Source organism: Athene noctua, chromosome 9 (assembly GCF_965140245.1).
Source record: "Athene noctua chromosome 9, bAthNoc1.hap1.1, whole genome shotgun sequence".
Taxonomy (NCBI): domain Eukaryota; kingdom Metazoa; phylum Chordata; class Aves; order Strigiformes; family Strigidae; genus Athene; species Athene noctua.
Genome location: NC_134045.1, coordinates 15,607,965 through 15,624,606, shown reverse-complemented (window position 1 = coordinate 15,624,606; position 16,642 = coordinate 15,607,965). Strand labels below are relative to the sequence as shown.

The 16,642-nt window shown below is 40.8% G+C and overlaps 1 pseudogene; it reads left to right on the top strand.

The window, feature by feature from the left end:
- The first annotated feature begins 1,406 nt into the window (after window positions 1-1,406).
- Window positions 1,407-16,642, top strand: part of LOC141963933 (neural-cadherin-like) — a 99,192-nt pseudogene continuing 83,956 nt past the window's right edge.

Here is a 16,642-nt window from a genome sequence, read left to right as displayed (position 1 = left end):
TTAGGGAACTGTTGGAAAAGCTCCTTTTCTTTTGGAGCCATATAAATCTTTGTGACCAAGTTATGGGTTCTTCCCATCCCAGTCTGTATTGCCCGTTGCTCTGTACACATTCCATAGACCTCACAAATTTTCTTCTTTAAGACCAAAAAACCAAAAGCCACCCCCAAAGCACTGAAGGTAACATCCCATATAGGAGTGTTCTTTATACAGAGATTTCAAGGCCATTTTAATGCTGTGAGGAAAACTTTGAAGAATTTGCATATCTCAACTTTTAACATCATTAGGACTGTAACATTTTATTTTTTTTAAAAAAAGGCATATTAATTATTATTATTGTTAATTATAATGAAGATGCAGTTCAGTTAGAGAAAGGGATGAAAGATTGACCCATTTATTATTTCATCCTTATCAAGACCTAATCAAGACATCCATGTCTGCACTGGAATTCACATATGGCAACTTCTTACACCATGGGTTTTATGCTAAAGCAGAACTGAAAATGCTTCAAATCTCAGGCATGTTTGAGGCATGGGGGAAACAATTCCTGTTTAGTACTCTAGGTGAATTTTGTTTCAGATAAGTGGTTCTGCCTTTCTGACGGGTCACCAGAGCTTTATCAGCAGCCCTGTTCCTCAGATGGCATTTCTTCAGCCTTTTTCTCCCTCTTCTGTGCTTCAGTGCATGTTAGGGATAGATGTTTTATTTGTTGAAGTTCTTGTGCCTGTTCCATTCTGTGGGTCAATAGAAGAGTAATACTGCCCTGCACCCTGAAGAAATGTGTCAGTCTGAAATGGCTGCTGTTGGTGTGGAAGGGGAGGAAGGTGAGTGCAGCTACACTGCAAATGACAATAACATGTTGCCTGCTTGAAAGAGGACAGATACTCAGTATGAGGCATAAACACAGATAACGTTAATGTGTGAAGCTGGTGATTTGTATCTCCTTTAATTACTTGCAGGATGGAGAAGGTCACCCTTGTGGTAATAGTAGAGCACTTGGATTTATATAGCTAACATCCATTTTATATTGTTTGTCTATTCTTGAAAGCACAATTCTGTTTTGCAGAGGAACTGCTTAATATAGTAACTTTGTTCCTTTACCTGATACCAGTTAACTTTAATGGTGACATTTGCTTTTATTGGGTTTTAGTTTTACTCACGCCAAAAATCCAACACAGTTAAGTAAATGTTGGATTCTATTTCTTTCTGTGTATTACCAGCAGCGTTCTCCAGTTAAGTTTAGGTTAGGTCACCTAAGAAATTTTTCACCGTTACAAATCTGGAGGTGTTAGGGAGCCGATTCATTTTGACTTCAGGCCGGTGACACCGCTCAAGTACGTGCTGAGGGCAAAACTGGGGCTCCCTACTGCGCAGCTCCCTAGAAGTCAGGCAGAGACCCGGGCGGGCGCTGGGAGGGGCCGTTCGCCCCGTGCACCGCCGCCCGGAGCAAGCGGGCGAAGAACCTGGCTCCTGGGGGCGGCGAGGCGGCGGCTGGGCCGGATAATCCTGGCTGACGGGCACGCAGCGCAGTAACCGGGGCCGTCCGACGTCAGGCGCTCGGGGCCGTTTGTCCTGGGTGGCTGGGGCCGGGCGCTCCGCCGGCGGCAGGAGGAGGCGGGCGCTGCCCCGGCCGCTGCGGGGAGCGCGGGCCGGCGCCGCGCAGCCCCTCGGCCCGCCATGGTCCCCCGCGGGGCCCCGCGCGTCGCCGGCTGCCTGCTGCTCTGCTGGGCGCTGGCCGCCGCCCGCGCCGCCCCGCGGAGGCGCCCCTCGTTCGGCGGCCACGTCGCGGAGAACCGCCCGGCGGGCACGCGTGTGCGCGGGCTGAGCATCCCGCTGACGCGGCTGGGGCCCGAGCCCTGGTGCGCGCAGGTGCGGGGCCGCCGCTGGCACCTGCAGCTGCTGGGCGAGGGCCACTCGCACTTCCGGGCGTGGCTGCACGCCCGCTCGGGCCGCGTCTGGCTGCGCACCCGCCGCCCGCTGGACCGCGAGGCGCGCCCGCTCTACTCGCTGCGCCTGGCGCTGTGCTGCACGCGCTGCCTGCCGCGCGGCCCCGCGCCCGCCGAGCTGGCCGCGCTCACCGTCCGCGTGCTGGACGACAACGACCACGCGCCGCGCTTCCTGGGGGCGCCGCGCGCCGCCGTCACGCAGCTGCGCGTGGAGGAGACGCTGGCGCTGGGGTCCCCGGTGTGGCAGGCGCGCGCCGAGGACGCGGACGCGGGCGCCAACGCGGAGCTGCGCTACTTCGCCCTCCCGCGCAGCGCCCACTTCTTCGTGGAGCCGCGCAGCGGCCGCGTGCTGCTGGTGCGCTCCCTGCTCCACCTGCGCGCGCCCATCCCGCTGCGCCTCTACGCGCGGGACCGCGGCCGCCCGCCGCTGCTCAGCGACCCGCTGGACCTGGAGGTGCTGCCGCAGGTCAAGCGCCTGCCGCCGCCTCCCCGCCCCGCCGCCGCCCGCCCGCAACGCCGCCGCCGGGCCCTGCTGCCGCCCGCCGCGCCGCTGGCGCTCGCCCTGCCCGAGGACGCCCGCCCGGGCCGCCGCCTGGCCACGCTGGCCCCGGCGTCCTTCGCCTCCGCCTGCTTCGAGGTGGCGTCGCCGCCCGCCGAGGAGTCGCCGCTGCGCGTGGGGCGGGAGAGCGGCGAGGCGGCGCTGGACCGGGAGGCGGCGGCCGCCTGGCAGCTCGTCGTGCGCGTCCAGGAGCGCTCAGGTGGGTGCGGGTGTGGGGACGCGGGGCTGCCCGCCGGCACGGGGCGGCTGCGCTCGTCTCCGCCGTCGCCGCCGCAAAAAAATGTCGCGTCGTCTTCAGAGTAGTGGCCTTGGCCCCTCAGCGAGTCCGGTTGGTCGTTGAAGGAGTGAGAAGTCCCCGAGTGACAACGAGCGCGGAACGGTGATTCAGCGTCGGGTGTCCGACGCTGCTCTGTCGTGAAAGGTAGTTTTGGGCTCTGAAATATGCAAGTTACTGAAACACTGTAGGTGACAAGAAGCATTGCATTGTTTAGTGAATACGGACGGTGCAGCCACGTAAAATGGCTTGGAGTAGTAAGGTTATCAGAACTTAACTGTTTCGCTTGTTGAAATTCTTCGTCCTTAATGAGCACCATGGAGAACGCACGGTGTAAGAAAAGAGTGTTACTTACGTTATATACATGTGGAGACGAAGCAAAGTTTTGTCTTGCTGAGACAAAGTGTTTGATGTACTATGCTTCTTACATCCAAGTGTTTTCAATTAAAATGCTTCCCATAGCTCTGATCCTCTAAATGCTTAACTTGAAAAATGCAGCTGAAGTCACTGAGTTTTGAGTCGCACGTTTGACTCACAAGCATGATGTGAGTTTTCGCAAGATCAGTGCCTTTGTCCTTTGTCTTTATGTGACTTCTCTTTTTTTTTTAAATCTGAGGAGCCCAGTGTGCACCATTAACATGGCATGTTTATGATTCAGATTGTCGTCGTTCACAGGGTCTTACCCGAGGTACATAGAATGGCTCATTTCATTTATCTCTGGCTGATTACATCTTATCGCTTTTTAAAACTTTTAAAATTTTGAATTATCATCTTGGTTAATATTTTTCACCTATGCGCAACTTAGTTTAAGTGTATTTTTAATTGGCTGGGTGGTGGATATCTGTACATTCACCATGCCTCGTTATTTTTGTGTTACTTGTAACAATGTTCTGAAGATTGTCTAGAATGTGAGTATTCTGGAGAAAATTGTGTCAGCTGAAATCGGTTGGTTTGGTTCATCTTGGAAGGGTTCACATAAGGTTTTGTATTATGTGACTTCTTGTGAAACTATTCTCAGCAGTGCAGCTGCTCAGAGTAACTTCTGTTAGCCACAGAGCAGTGCAGGCGGGAGAGATGAAAGGCGTCCCATGCTATTCCTTTCCCTCACCTCTTCTGTTTTCTGGCCGAGTGGTAGCCCATAGGAGTGAAGCAGTTTATTCCTTGATGTCTGTTAAATCCCTGCAGATGCCTGCAGGGATTCTATTTAGTGCTGACAGCTTCAGTGACATCGATACTCCCCCCTGTGAAGCAGACTAGATCACCACCTCATTTCACTGGGGTACTGAGGAGCATCTCTCAAATTCTTCTCTCATTCCCACTTGGTTTTTGTCATGCCTATCGTTGTAGCATATTGGTGTCAGTCACTTGGACTGGCTTTATGCTGAGTTCTGTCTTGAGCTTTGGCTGCTAACCAGGAGGTGGATACACCAATTTCCCAAATACAAACACTTTCTGTGTCCTGTTTTTGCTACTCAGCCTCGAGGAAGGTGACATGCCAAAGGGGATATCATTGCTCGGAGACAGTGACAAAATCTGTCGGGCCAGCCTGAGTACGCTTATGGGGTGTTCACCCATTCTGTCATGTAGCTCAAGTTTCAGCCCTTTGTTGACATCATAGCTTCCTCTGTCAGGATAGATAAGATGTTGTTAGAAAAGTGGTAGCTACCCTTGCCCCTGGTTACTGCTAGTTTCACCTTTGTGATGGTTTGTACTTGTATATCCTCTGAATATAGAAGTGTGAGATTGCCTGGAACAAAACTTGTGACTGTCATACGAGAGGTTTCTTTTCCAAAGCAATGCTTGCTAACCCAGTTAAAAAACAAACAAACACAAAAGAACCAACTTCAACTTATTTTCAGTTTGTTTTTTTTTTTTCACCATGTTGTCATTTTACTAAATAGTTTGAAGTGTTTTCCACTAGCCTGATATATTACTGCTAATAGTATGAAGGAGTAGGATAATAATCGCTGTGAAATATGCAGAATAGATTCTGACTCTCAGAGACTGGATAGACTGCAATTAATTGTGGACATGTGCCTTGCTGCCTTGGCTTCCCAGCTTGACCCGAGACCTGCCCCATCACTGCATGTTTGTCTGGAGACCACTGGACTGTTGGGTGAACCACGTTTATATCACAGGACCTGCTCTGCTCTTCTTGCTCAGTGACAGTGAGGTCCCTGCCTGCCTTGTTGTCACCCTTGACTCCCATTTCACCTTACTCTACCCTGTAGAGCAGCTTGTCCTCGCTGTTCCTTGGCAGTTAAATTCTGCAACTTCAGCAGCAGCGTGAGTGCATTTATATAAAATATTCTCTGTACCCTGACTACCTTGAGAGCATAAATTGCTCTGCCTGGACATTGAACAGAAAACTCAATCTTGAGAGCTGAAACCACTCATTTGAAATTAAAATAAGGCCCAACAATGTTTATGTTTTTCGTAATTTACAAATATGTTGGCCAAAAGAAAAAAAAACAAAAACCTTCACAGATACCACAGCCCCAAACTAAAGCAAAACATCAGGAAGAACTCATACAATTAGTTTGAGCAACAAGATGCTAAACAGAATTCCAAAATTTCAGGGCTTAACTTCATGAGACTGTTTCTTGTCACATGGTCCTTGATGAGCAAATACCTCTAATGACCACCACTGGTCACCCTGCCCTGGGCTATATTGTTCAGTTAACCTTGCCTGATGAAGTGATGGCTATGCTCACGTTTTCTGTAGCAGTTCAGATTTTATCCCAATTAATTTACTGGGACACAATTTATTTACTCTTACACAAAAAAATTACACCAAAAAAATTTACACAAAAGCATGATACTATTTTTGAAGTCTTCACCCAGTGAACAGAAAATAAAAATTTCTATTTTAACATAGAGCTAGCATTTAATTTGAGAAGAGGCCATTATTTTTCCATTAGTGCCTGGGGGAAGTGTGTGAAAGACCCCGTGTCTCTAATCCTCTGTGCTCTCAAACTCCTTTGACCTTACTTCATCCATGGGAATTAGTTCTGTAATCCCCTATCATCATTTTTTCTTATCAGAGGATTTACTAAGGGTGATGTTTGACATGCCTTCCAAATAGTTAACAGCAGTCACTTACATTTTAAGTATATTTGTCCTGTTTAAATTGACACAGAGCATGAAGATGCCAGTGTTAGTCATATGTATATCTTAAACCTTCAAGCTTTTCATGCTTGGAAGCGAAGGATCATCTGTTTTAATTTTATCTGAGACCTTAGTCCCTTTCTAGCTGTATTGATTCTATGGGGGTCATCCCTAAGAATGACGTAGCTTCTGAGTGATTTTTTGTCTTTTCTATTCTTATTACCTCTTTTATGAATTATAAGCTTGTTAACAGTTACATATCAAGCTGTCCTTAAGTTGAAATCATCACTTATTATCCATCAGATATTTTTTGTTAAACTGCAATGGGTTTCATGTTATTAAGTGAAAAGAAAATAAACATTCTATGTGCATTTGAGACAGCTATAGGTGTTCACAGGTTTGGAATGTGACTTATTTGTGGTAGAAGGGAATGTCTGGGGAAGCTTTACAGCACCATGTTGATGTATCAAAACATTCAGACTGATAAACTATATGCTGTCTACTCCAAGCAGTCAGATTAAAAATATCTTTGTGAGACTACTGGGACTTGAACACCAAAGCTGTTTAGATCTTCTGGCTGTTTATCATCTCAAACACTCAGTTTCTGCAAAATAAATAAGTCTGGGTTTTGGGTTTTTCTGTTGTTTTTTTTTTTTTTAAATATCTAACTAAATTTTAGCACAAATCTGTTAATCTGATGGAAGTAGTAAATTATAGAATTTATGGATAGGTTCTTCCTCAAAGCTGGTTAATAACATCTCCAGTTGGCCATTGTTCTTCTGACTGACATGGCAATTATGTTACACTTTATTTGATTATGAAATAGTTTTATTTCAGTTTTTTCCTAACCTTTATTTTTTCAGTCTCAGAAGTGTAGTATCCAAATTTGCAGATAGAATATATTTTTAAACATTTTTTGTACGTTTAGGTTTAGGTTTTAGAGTAAAAGAGAAACTGAGACTTAGCCCACAGTAAGTTTTACTTTGACTTCAAAGTGTTTTCATGTAAATAGGGGACAAATTCAGTATTTTGAAGACTATTTCCATTTGATTAACATTAATATACAGTATTTAACAATATACATTGTTTCAGACATATACTTTTCTTTTTTTCTGATAAATGTGGTCATAATTTCTTAAATAGAAAATCTGATGGCCTTAAATGATTAATCTTATGCATATCAAATTTTTCTACTTCTTTAAATGGGAATTGCCTATAAAAGTCAAGTGTTGAGGAAGTGCCAGCTTTGGGATAAGGACAGTTGGGGGCGGTAGAGCAGAAGAGAATTGAAGTAGCTAAGGAAGACTGTCTATATGACAGCTTACTCCGCAGCGCACTCTGGAGTGGAAACCAAGATGTATCAGTCTTTCTTCACTGCTGCAAAAAAATGTGAAGTCTTACAGCCTAGTGTCCTTTCTCCTTGCAATAACAGTGCTCCAGCAGATACCAGTTTATTGCTTTTTCCTGGCCTTAATAACAAGAGTTCTGTGTGGTACGAGTAGACTTCAGTTTACTGGTGATGCATGTGAATTTTGAAACATGATGTGCCATGGTCTGTTATGTGGAAATAGTAAATTACAGAACATACAGATAGCATCTTCCTCAAAGCTGGTTTATAACATCTCCATTTGGCCAGTGATACTCTGACATAGTAATTATCTTTTATCTTTTTTGTTTTCTTATTCTGAAAAATTATTATTAATAATAACTTTCTTGTGCATAATGAAACAAAGTACAGCAGGCTATGTTGGTGTGGCTACTGGCTCTGGTGGCCTTTTTTTTTTTTTTTCCTTGCACATGATGGGCTACAGAGAAACAAACCAGATTTTTCCCAAGAAGTTTTAAAGGAAAATTTCAAGAGAACTTCCCAACTTACAGTGATACAGTAGGTGCTGTCTCTTTAGCTAAGTTCTTTCCTTATGGTAATGATTTTTGGCAGTCAGTAATTATTTATTAAGACACATGTTTTGTTATTTAAGCATGTCTGTTGTGATTATTAATTTGTAGTCATTATTTCACATCTGGGCACGCTTAGTTTTTCTGTCTGGTGCTCTCAGCAGATGCGTTACCACACTGGGAAGTCCCCGATAACACGGTTATCACTTTACTCTCTTCTAATTGGTAATTTATATTAAGATCCCCTCTGCCACGATCATTTAGCTCCTCTGATGCTTTCTTTACTTTTGTTTTCTGGTTTGCATTGACTTCTATTTTAAAAGCCATACGAAGGTAAGGAACAGAGATGTGACAGACTGTCATTATTCTGTCTGAAAAAAAAGATAAGGCATATTAGGAGGGAATGTGGGCTGTCCACAGCTTGAGCCCATCAAAGTTACCTCTTTTAGAAAGTTTATGTTTTATGAATGAACAAACTACTGTACATAAAAGTAGTCCATCATATATACTTCATGAATTTTCAGAAATGACACTAGAGAAATGTTCATGCATAATTGTTCTCTATTTTGGGGGGGATATACAGTAGGACTGGGTACAGTAACCAGTAGCTTTTATCTCATGTTATGGTATGAAAATGGGAACAGAGATTTCTCCTAATTGCAGCTAGAGGCCTAGGATATTAAGATTTTTTTCTGGAGATGTATCTTTCCAAACTTCAAGTCAGTAGATATTTTACATGAAGACATATTATAGAGCGAGGTATGAGAAGAATCCAGTATGATATTTGCAAAGCCTCCTCAAAACAACAATGCCCTCTCAACCAAACCCAAAATATTTTACTTGCAGTAACCCAAACAAATAACAAACCTCTGAGTTTTCAAAATTTGTCTATTTAAGGTAAAAGTTGGAGCAATTTAAAAAACAAAAAGAAAAATACTAACTTGAATCCTTAATTTGCAGATTGACGTAGACCAGAATGTAAGAGTGATATTGACCTAAAGGCTTGCAAGACTTTTAAGACTCTCATAATGTCCTTTTAAGAATAAATCGCCATGACCTAAAAATGCTAGGAGCAACCTAGCTTCTCACCCATTATTGTTTAATGATAATAATACCTCTTCTCTCCATACATTCAAGGAATGTATGATATTTGTCCACAATCATAGAGACATGTTCAGTCAAGTACATATTCTACATTGTCAGATTTTTAAAATCAGAATGTCTGACATTGTCAGTTTTATCAATTACACTGGTGCAGAGAAGCGTACATTTTAATGAATACAAGGATTTTATCTTCAAGTCTCATTTTACAGAAGTATCCATCGGATTTTTGAGAGAAAAGACAGTCATATAATCGTAATGAAATCAGAACTGTGAGAATACATTGGATTTCACAGATTGACAGCATCTTTCATAATTTGACATGGTGAAAAGAGATGGGTTTAGAGGCAACTCCAACCTACAGTATTTGACTTTGCAAGCAAACTTTCAGTGTGCATGATTTCCAAGGCTTGATTTAACCACTGTGACATTCAGAAGTTGTTAACTGAATGATTAATTATGAAAGCCCTCTCCTCCTTCCTGCCGCTGTTGGTGTAACAGTGTAAGTAGGTAGGGGAATATTTTTTTTCCAGTTGCTATATGAAATGACAGGATTTATTAGTTTGCAGTATATGTGTGCGATGCAATGAATCTTTATAACCCAACTTTGATACCAGGTTGGAGGAGCTAGTTTGTGTTACTTATGTTGAAACCTGTTCCTAGAAAATGAATGGTGACATCACAGAAGAGGTTTTTTTTCAGATAAATGTAGATTCGGTATAGCCGTGAAGAACCTAGAGAAGGAAAGGACCATTATTTGATCAAGATACTTGGTCACTACTTGTAATTTCAGTATATTCTTCAATTTTGACAAGTCTTTAACTTGGACTTTTATAGAGGTTCATGATTTTGAGAGGGTTTTCCATTCCTTTTAAATACCAAGTCCCTCTAAATGACTTCAATTTGATATGACAAATTACTAATTATTTTACAAGCTTGTGACACCCTTTTTAGTTTATTAGAAATTTTCCTAAGCTTTTTGGCAAAGTATGTAACCCAGTCTTCATAGCGTATGAGTATTAAGGTTCTTCCCTGTTGTGGGTTTCCTTTTTTTTTGGTGTTTGTTTCTTTTAAAATAAGAAGAGTTTTATTTTATTATACAAATTTGGTTTGTATCTCACCAAAGGATCAAATTTCTGACTTTCATTAGTTATATTATGTTTTCTCCTGTATATTTAACTCTGATTTTATTAAAAGCTTCTCAGTCTTCACAACTGTGCTTAAGAAGGCACTGTCTGCCTTTTGATTGTGGAGACTGAGAAAAAAGAATCTAGTGAGGAGGCTGACAGTAGGCATTGTCCTTGATCTGCACTGCTGTTTTCTGAAATACATTTGAATAACAGATTTTCATGCTTTTTCTTGGAGAAGTGACTCCTTTTCAAAAAGGTGAATTTTGTCTTAAACTAGGAAGATTTTAGATATTGCACAAATCCTATCTGTATTATGGCTTGGACCTTGTGGATTTGAAGGAATGTTATTGAATATACAGTAGTTCTGATTTTACTAAATCATTTTCCTCAGATAGCTGAGGTGGCCTGTGGTTTTTTCATCTATTGAAAGGTTAAACAGGTGTAGTGCTAAAATTAGTTTAACATAAAATAGTGAAAGGCTAACACCTAGGGACGTTATGTAGGTAAACAAAGAAGCAGTCTTTGAAATGCTTCTGCTATAGAAACCAGCAGTTGGATTATGTTGATGTGTAATTCTTACGTAGAGTATGTTGGTAGAGAGCTGATTTCATTAGCTGTGTGGATCTAGAAGTTTGCCTACAGGCAGACCTAAAGAAAGGTATTTTACAAACTTTCTCAATTTTTTTTTTTTCCAGTTAGTTATTGCTGCTTTTAAAAAGCATTTTTGCTATGATTAAACTTCCCAGCATGTCACTTCATGTTTTGCTTATGTAATATTTTTCCAGAGGATGAAAATTGTGGGTTATGACATATCATATATTTCCTGTGAGCAGAAATTTGGGCCAGCTAGTGTATTATGTTACCTAATGTAGCTGGAATTCAGAGTAAGGCAGTATAATAAATCGTTCTGTTTATCAGTTTTCAACCACAGATAGGCATGGAAAATAAGCAATTATAGATAGATACCTGTGATGAGGCTTCAGCAGTGGATTATGAAGATTGATTTTGGTGATAGGGAATAAATTTCAGTGCTGCAGCTTTTGTCAGTAGTATTAAGTTAAAAGGAAGTAATTCCAACTGGAGCGAATATCAGAAGAAAAGCAGACCAGGGTGAGCTGCCCTAAGAAGGATTTTTGATGATACACGAATTGACTCTAATAGGGAATTAAGCAGTTAAAATAGGAAAGACCTCTGGACTAGAGCTTATAATTTTAGTTTTAACTTTTTATAGAAATTGAAAAGAGACCTGTAGAGAGGGCTTAGTTTTGATATTGCAAAGAGCAAGTAAGTGGTATTTGCAAATATGTTGGAAAAGCAATCTGCTCACAGATTATTTTTATTAGTTTCCATAGTGAAGAAAAATAGGAAAAGGAAAAATACTTTCTGATCAAATAAAAAGATGGTTTTACCCTTTTGAATATGAAGTATTATTTTCTATATAACTTTAAAAAATCCTAATTTTTAATATAAGGTGTTCCAGTGTTGTGTTACTGTCATGTTTACATGCAGCAAGAGCCATTCTGAGTTTTATATCTTGTTGCTCAGCATCTGTGAGAAAACAATTTAAATTTTTCTGTTGTCTGAAGTTAGGGAAGAAAATCTAGCAAATGCAAAATCTGCGTGTGTGCCAACAATGTAATTGGCAGAACAATTCTTTTAGTAGTTTTTTTTTTTTTTTTAAATGGATGAAATAGTGTAAGATACCTACTGTATTCCTGGCTTGAAAGTCAAGTATCTGGCCTCTGGCAAGTCCTTGTCTGACCTTGCTTCATTGGACACCCTGATGTTGTTTTAACAAGTTGTTAGGTCACGATTGTAGGTCTCTGTGCAGAGAAGTACAGTACTGCTTGGTGTTTCTGTTACAGTTTTTGCTTTGATACATGGTACGCAGTCAAGGGAAAGCTTAGTTACATCATTTTCCTCCAGACTGCCTTTATCTGAAAGCGAAATCATGATGATTTATTTAGTATTTTTACTTATGAATCAGATTGTCTATGGCTGACGGAAGAAGATAACATACCAATAAGACCTGTAAGGTCCCACACAGTGGAAACCTGTACTGTTCAAGAGAGGCACTTATGCTGGTCTCTTCGATCATGTGCGTTGCTGATCATCCTCACAAAACTCTTAAGATTATTCAGATATTTCAGAGGTAATCAGCGTATTGCTGAAAGCTTTGATCTTGCCAAGATGTCAAATGATATTGAAGTCTTTTTTAAGTATTAAAACAGAAGTACCTGGAGGAACATGCCCAACTCCTTTTAGTTTTTGATTAATAAAGTTTGCTATAACATGTGAAGATTAATTTCACTCCTGTTGCAGTTTTCCACAGTTTCCTTACAAGAGGCATTTCTCAGTTATAATTATGTACGAAGTACTAGCATATTAATGTTCAGTGAACTGACAGTCGGTAAGTGACAAGAGAGGAATTTGTATCCAGGTTTATTACTACTTTTTCAATAAAAATAATTTATTCTTTGACTGTGACTTATTTTTTGATAGAGGAATACATGTATGTTAAGAACTTCAGCAGAGCTTGAAACAGAATGAGGTCATGGGTTGATTAGGATACTGATTTTCAGACTCCAGAGAGACAAAGATCAGTAACCTTTCTACTCCTGGCAGGGTTACTAAGGTGGCATTCAAATCCTCAATAGATCTTGCTATTAGAGAGGCAGATTTTCAAAGGTTCTTAATTTGGCTTCTAATTTAGTGCTTCCTATTTTAAGCTTGCAGTATGCCCAGCAAATTAAGCTAACGATGGGTCTTTGCAAACTCGTGACAGCTTCCACAAGACCTGTACTTTTGAGAAAAGACAGGCAATTTTGACACTAGCTTCTTCCTTTTGCACTTAGTCTTTTTGGACAACCTCTTAACCAAAATCTTCAGAGCATTCAAGCAGACACTGATCTCGTTTGGTGCTTCTCACTTAGAGCTTACCCCGTTGTGAGTCGCTGTGGTGTATTTCAACCTCAGACTCAGATCAATGTCCAACAAGTTCCCTCCTCTTCAATTTCTTTAGGTGTCTTGGACTGGCTGCCCTGGAACTTTTGAAATGCACATTCTGACATGAAACACATCTCTGAAACACATCTGGTTGTTTTTAGTGTGATAGTGGGAAAAAATATCTATGCTGCTGCTTTTTATATCATGGTTTTTGGATGTTTTTTTGGTGCTCCTTGTGGCTTTTGTGCTATACAGAGGAGAAAGCATGCAGCTGCTTTCACAGAGTCTGCTTAAATATTGAAGGGAACTATACCTGGGTCACTACAAGGACAGTGCAATAGCAGTGTGGGCTACAGTACTCTCACCTCAGTGTCAGTCTTTCTTTGTAATGAGGCAATTTGAGTTTATCTTTTGAAACTTTCTTTGCACATTGCATGTGAAGCCAACATTTGGATGGAGAAGCCGAATTTGAGCATCCTTACAGCAGACCTCCCAACATTTCTGACTGCAGAAGTGCAGTACCTAACACACACAAGTCATCTCAGAGTCTTTGTAAGACTTGGATGTACAGGGTAATTGATAATTTTTCCATGAAAACCTAAAAATGTGTGTTGCATGTATCCAAGTTCTATGATGGTGCAAAGCATGTTTAAGGTTCTTTTTCAGGAGACTGATTGCTTCTGTGATTTACTGTTTGATAAATTAGAAGTTCGGTTTTGCTGTAGCCACCTTTTTTTCATATGTGCTATCTTAAGATAATATTGTATTCCCTGGAATGTTAGATTCTGAGTCCAGGATATAATTACAAATAAATTAATTAGTGTTTAACAAGTTACTGTCAATATGTTATCTGTTGCTCTTTAGAGAAAGAAATAAACCTGAGGTACCCACAGTTGTAAAATTCAGATTAATTAATACTGTTTCAACAGTTTAACTGAGAACAACTTCTGTGATTATCTGGGGTGAACGCTGATTTTTTTTTAATCGAGAATTTTCTGGATAAGAACAAAGTAATCAAAGGTCATGATGGATTAAGTTTCAGGGATTTAAACTAAGAAACCTACACTTGACTTTGTTAATCACAGCACCAGGGAGTTTTCTTTATAACAATCCACTTAGTGGTTGTTTATAAATGGCAGATTATGATACAGTGTGCTAAATAGGCCACTTGCCATCAGGTTCCTAAGTATGAAAAGCTAAAGCTTGCAGTACCTGTGTGGGAGTGAAGGGATAACATCAGTAAATACATACATCAGACAAAAGTAACATGTTTTAGTTGGACCATGGATTTTTTTGGAGAGGGATGTAATGCTGAAATTAAGGAAGTGGAGAGGGGAAGAGAGTACAGCTGTCCAACCTAAGTGACACACTTTCCTGGGAGAATACTCCTCCTTAGCAAGATAATACTGTTGACAGGATTAGACATTTTGGCAACACTTTGTATTTAGATTCTTAAATACTAAGTACTTTGAATTATTAAGTAGATTTAAATTTAAACTGATATTTTTAGATATTCCTCTTTGTATAGTTGTTTCAGTTCTTGTAAAGCTATTTTGAAAATAACTGCATATGTGTAGGTATGTTTTCACGTATATATAAATAATAAATACACTCTAAAATCAAGCATTGACACCATCAACTTCAAAAATTCTGAATTTACATCCATTATTAAACTTGTGGATAAATCATGTTTTAAATGTTGACAGCTGTTTTGACCTGGACCACATTCCCTTTCACCTCCCCAGGCTTGTTACCTGGGGCATAGTGCCATGTCAGTGCAGTTGTACTGCTCTCAGTCAGACAGCGTGTGCATACAGCAGTCTTCTGGAGCCAGAGGCATTAAATATGGACTGCAGGAACACTCCAAGTTGGCTTCTGAAGCAAAATTTACAAGTTCAGAGCCAGTCCACTTAAGAGCTAAGCTGGCCAGAAGGCCTAAATCATATTTATGCTGTGCTCCCTGATGTTACTGATAAATATTACCAGTTACAAAAAGAATACTCTGTCACAGTCTTGTGTTACCCCAGCTAAGTTGCTTCAAAATCTGAGCTAGCTGTGATTGAAGGAAGCTTTTTTTTTTTTCCAGTTGAAAGTATATATAAATTCATTAAGGGGAAAATGGCTTTCTGTCTTCTGTATCACTTTGCTTTCTTTGGAATGTGAAGATTTTAATCCTATCCTTTGGTCTTGTGTTCAGAAACTTTTTTCACTCAGGATATTTCCCACGCTTTCCTCCTTTAACAGGAATGCTTAACTCCATTCCTGGCAATTTCAGAGCAGTTTCTTCAGTCTGGCATTTTTCCTTTCTGCCACTTTTCAGCAATACTTGCCTGCTATTTATTAGTTGTTTAGCAGCTCTACTATCTTCACTGGTTGATTTAATAATGGCAGAGGTGTAGCAAATACTTTTTTCTCAATTTTTAAGGATTTTCTGTTGTTGATACTTGAAGAATTGAATAATTCTATTTTGTGGTGGTTTGCTTTGGGGATTTTGTTTGTTTTTAGCAGCATTTAATCTTATAATAGAGGTGAAAACCATATTAGGATTTCAGTGAACTTTCTAACCAGGAAAATCACTAATTAGGGTAGATGGATTAGAATTTTTTGGCAACAAATATTTAATTTTCAAAATTCAGAGTTACTGTAATCATTGCATAAACTTATTTTTCTTCAACAAAAAAACTTTTCAGAAAATGTGTATTTAAATTTTGAAAATTCAAGAATGTGTAATCTTTCCTTAAAGAGATATTAGAATGTAATATGGGTGGGCCTGATCTTGCAGTTCATCAGTACTTGTACTGGTTGTTTTTTTCCCCCCATTGTGTCTGGATGCTGTAGACTGCAGAAGAGCCTTACAAGTTTTTCTGGATTACATGTCAGTATTGCAGACAATACACAGTCAGGAATTGATACATGCTTCTGTTACTCTGAGTGCCTTTAAGTAGCTGTCTAAGTATATCTTCATTTTTCTGTGACCATTAGGAAAGGATTGGTACTTGGTGCACTTGTCACTTACTGTGACAGATGTGAACGACAACGTACCTGAATGGGCCAAGGAGCCCTTCCCATTCTTGGCAGTGGTTTCCCCTGAAGCTGTGGGAGGTACTGAAGTATACAAGCTGCTCACTGTGGATGCGGATGAGGGGATCCATGGAGCTGTAGAATATTTTCTCTTGGAAGGTAAATTTTAACCCTGTCATACCCTGTGTATTAGATTTTACCACTCTGATTTTTTTGTCTTTCATCCTCAGTTTCATTAGTGAAAGATACTCTGTTCCTCTTGCAAAAGATTGATGAGCCTTCAGGTCTGTATGTGAGAATAGACAACTCTTATTAAGGGTACAGACAGATTTGACAGATTTGAAGTGTGTTCTCCCTTCAAAGTTGGGTTTGTGCCCAGGTTGTCTCTTGGGGGATGGTGGGGACTGGAGCAGTCAGTACTCCTCAGGGCTTTGGCAAGGGGGTGGCAATGGCAGCAGTAGTCAGTACCTCTCTGCTGGGCTGCCTGTTTATGAAATAGGGCAGTATATGGAGCACAGTTTGTTGGGTGGAGAGGGTTAATATTACTTCTCCCTTGTGAAAGTCATGCTTCTGGTTCATTTCTAACAAATTTTTAAGGGTCTGGGGTTGTGCCTTAGCTTTGCAAAGCTAGTACAGACTCATTAATAATTTTCTTTCTGGAGGT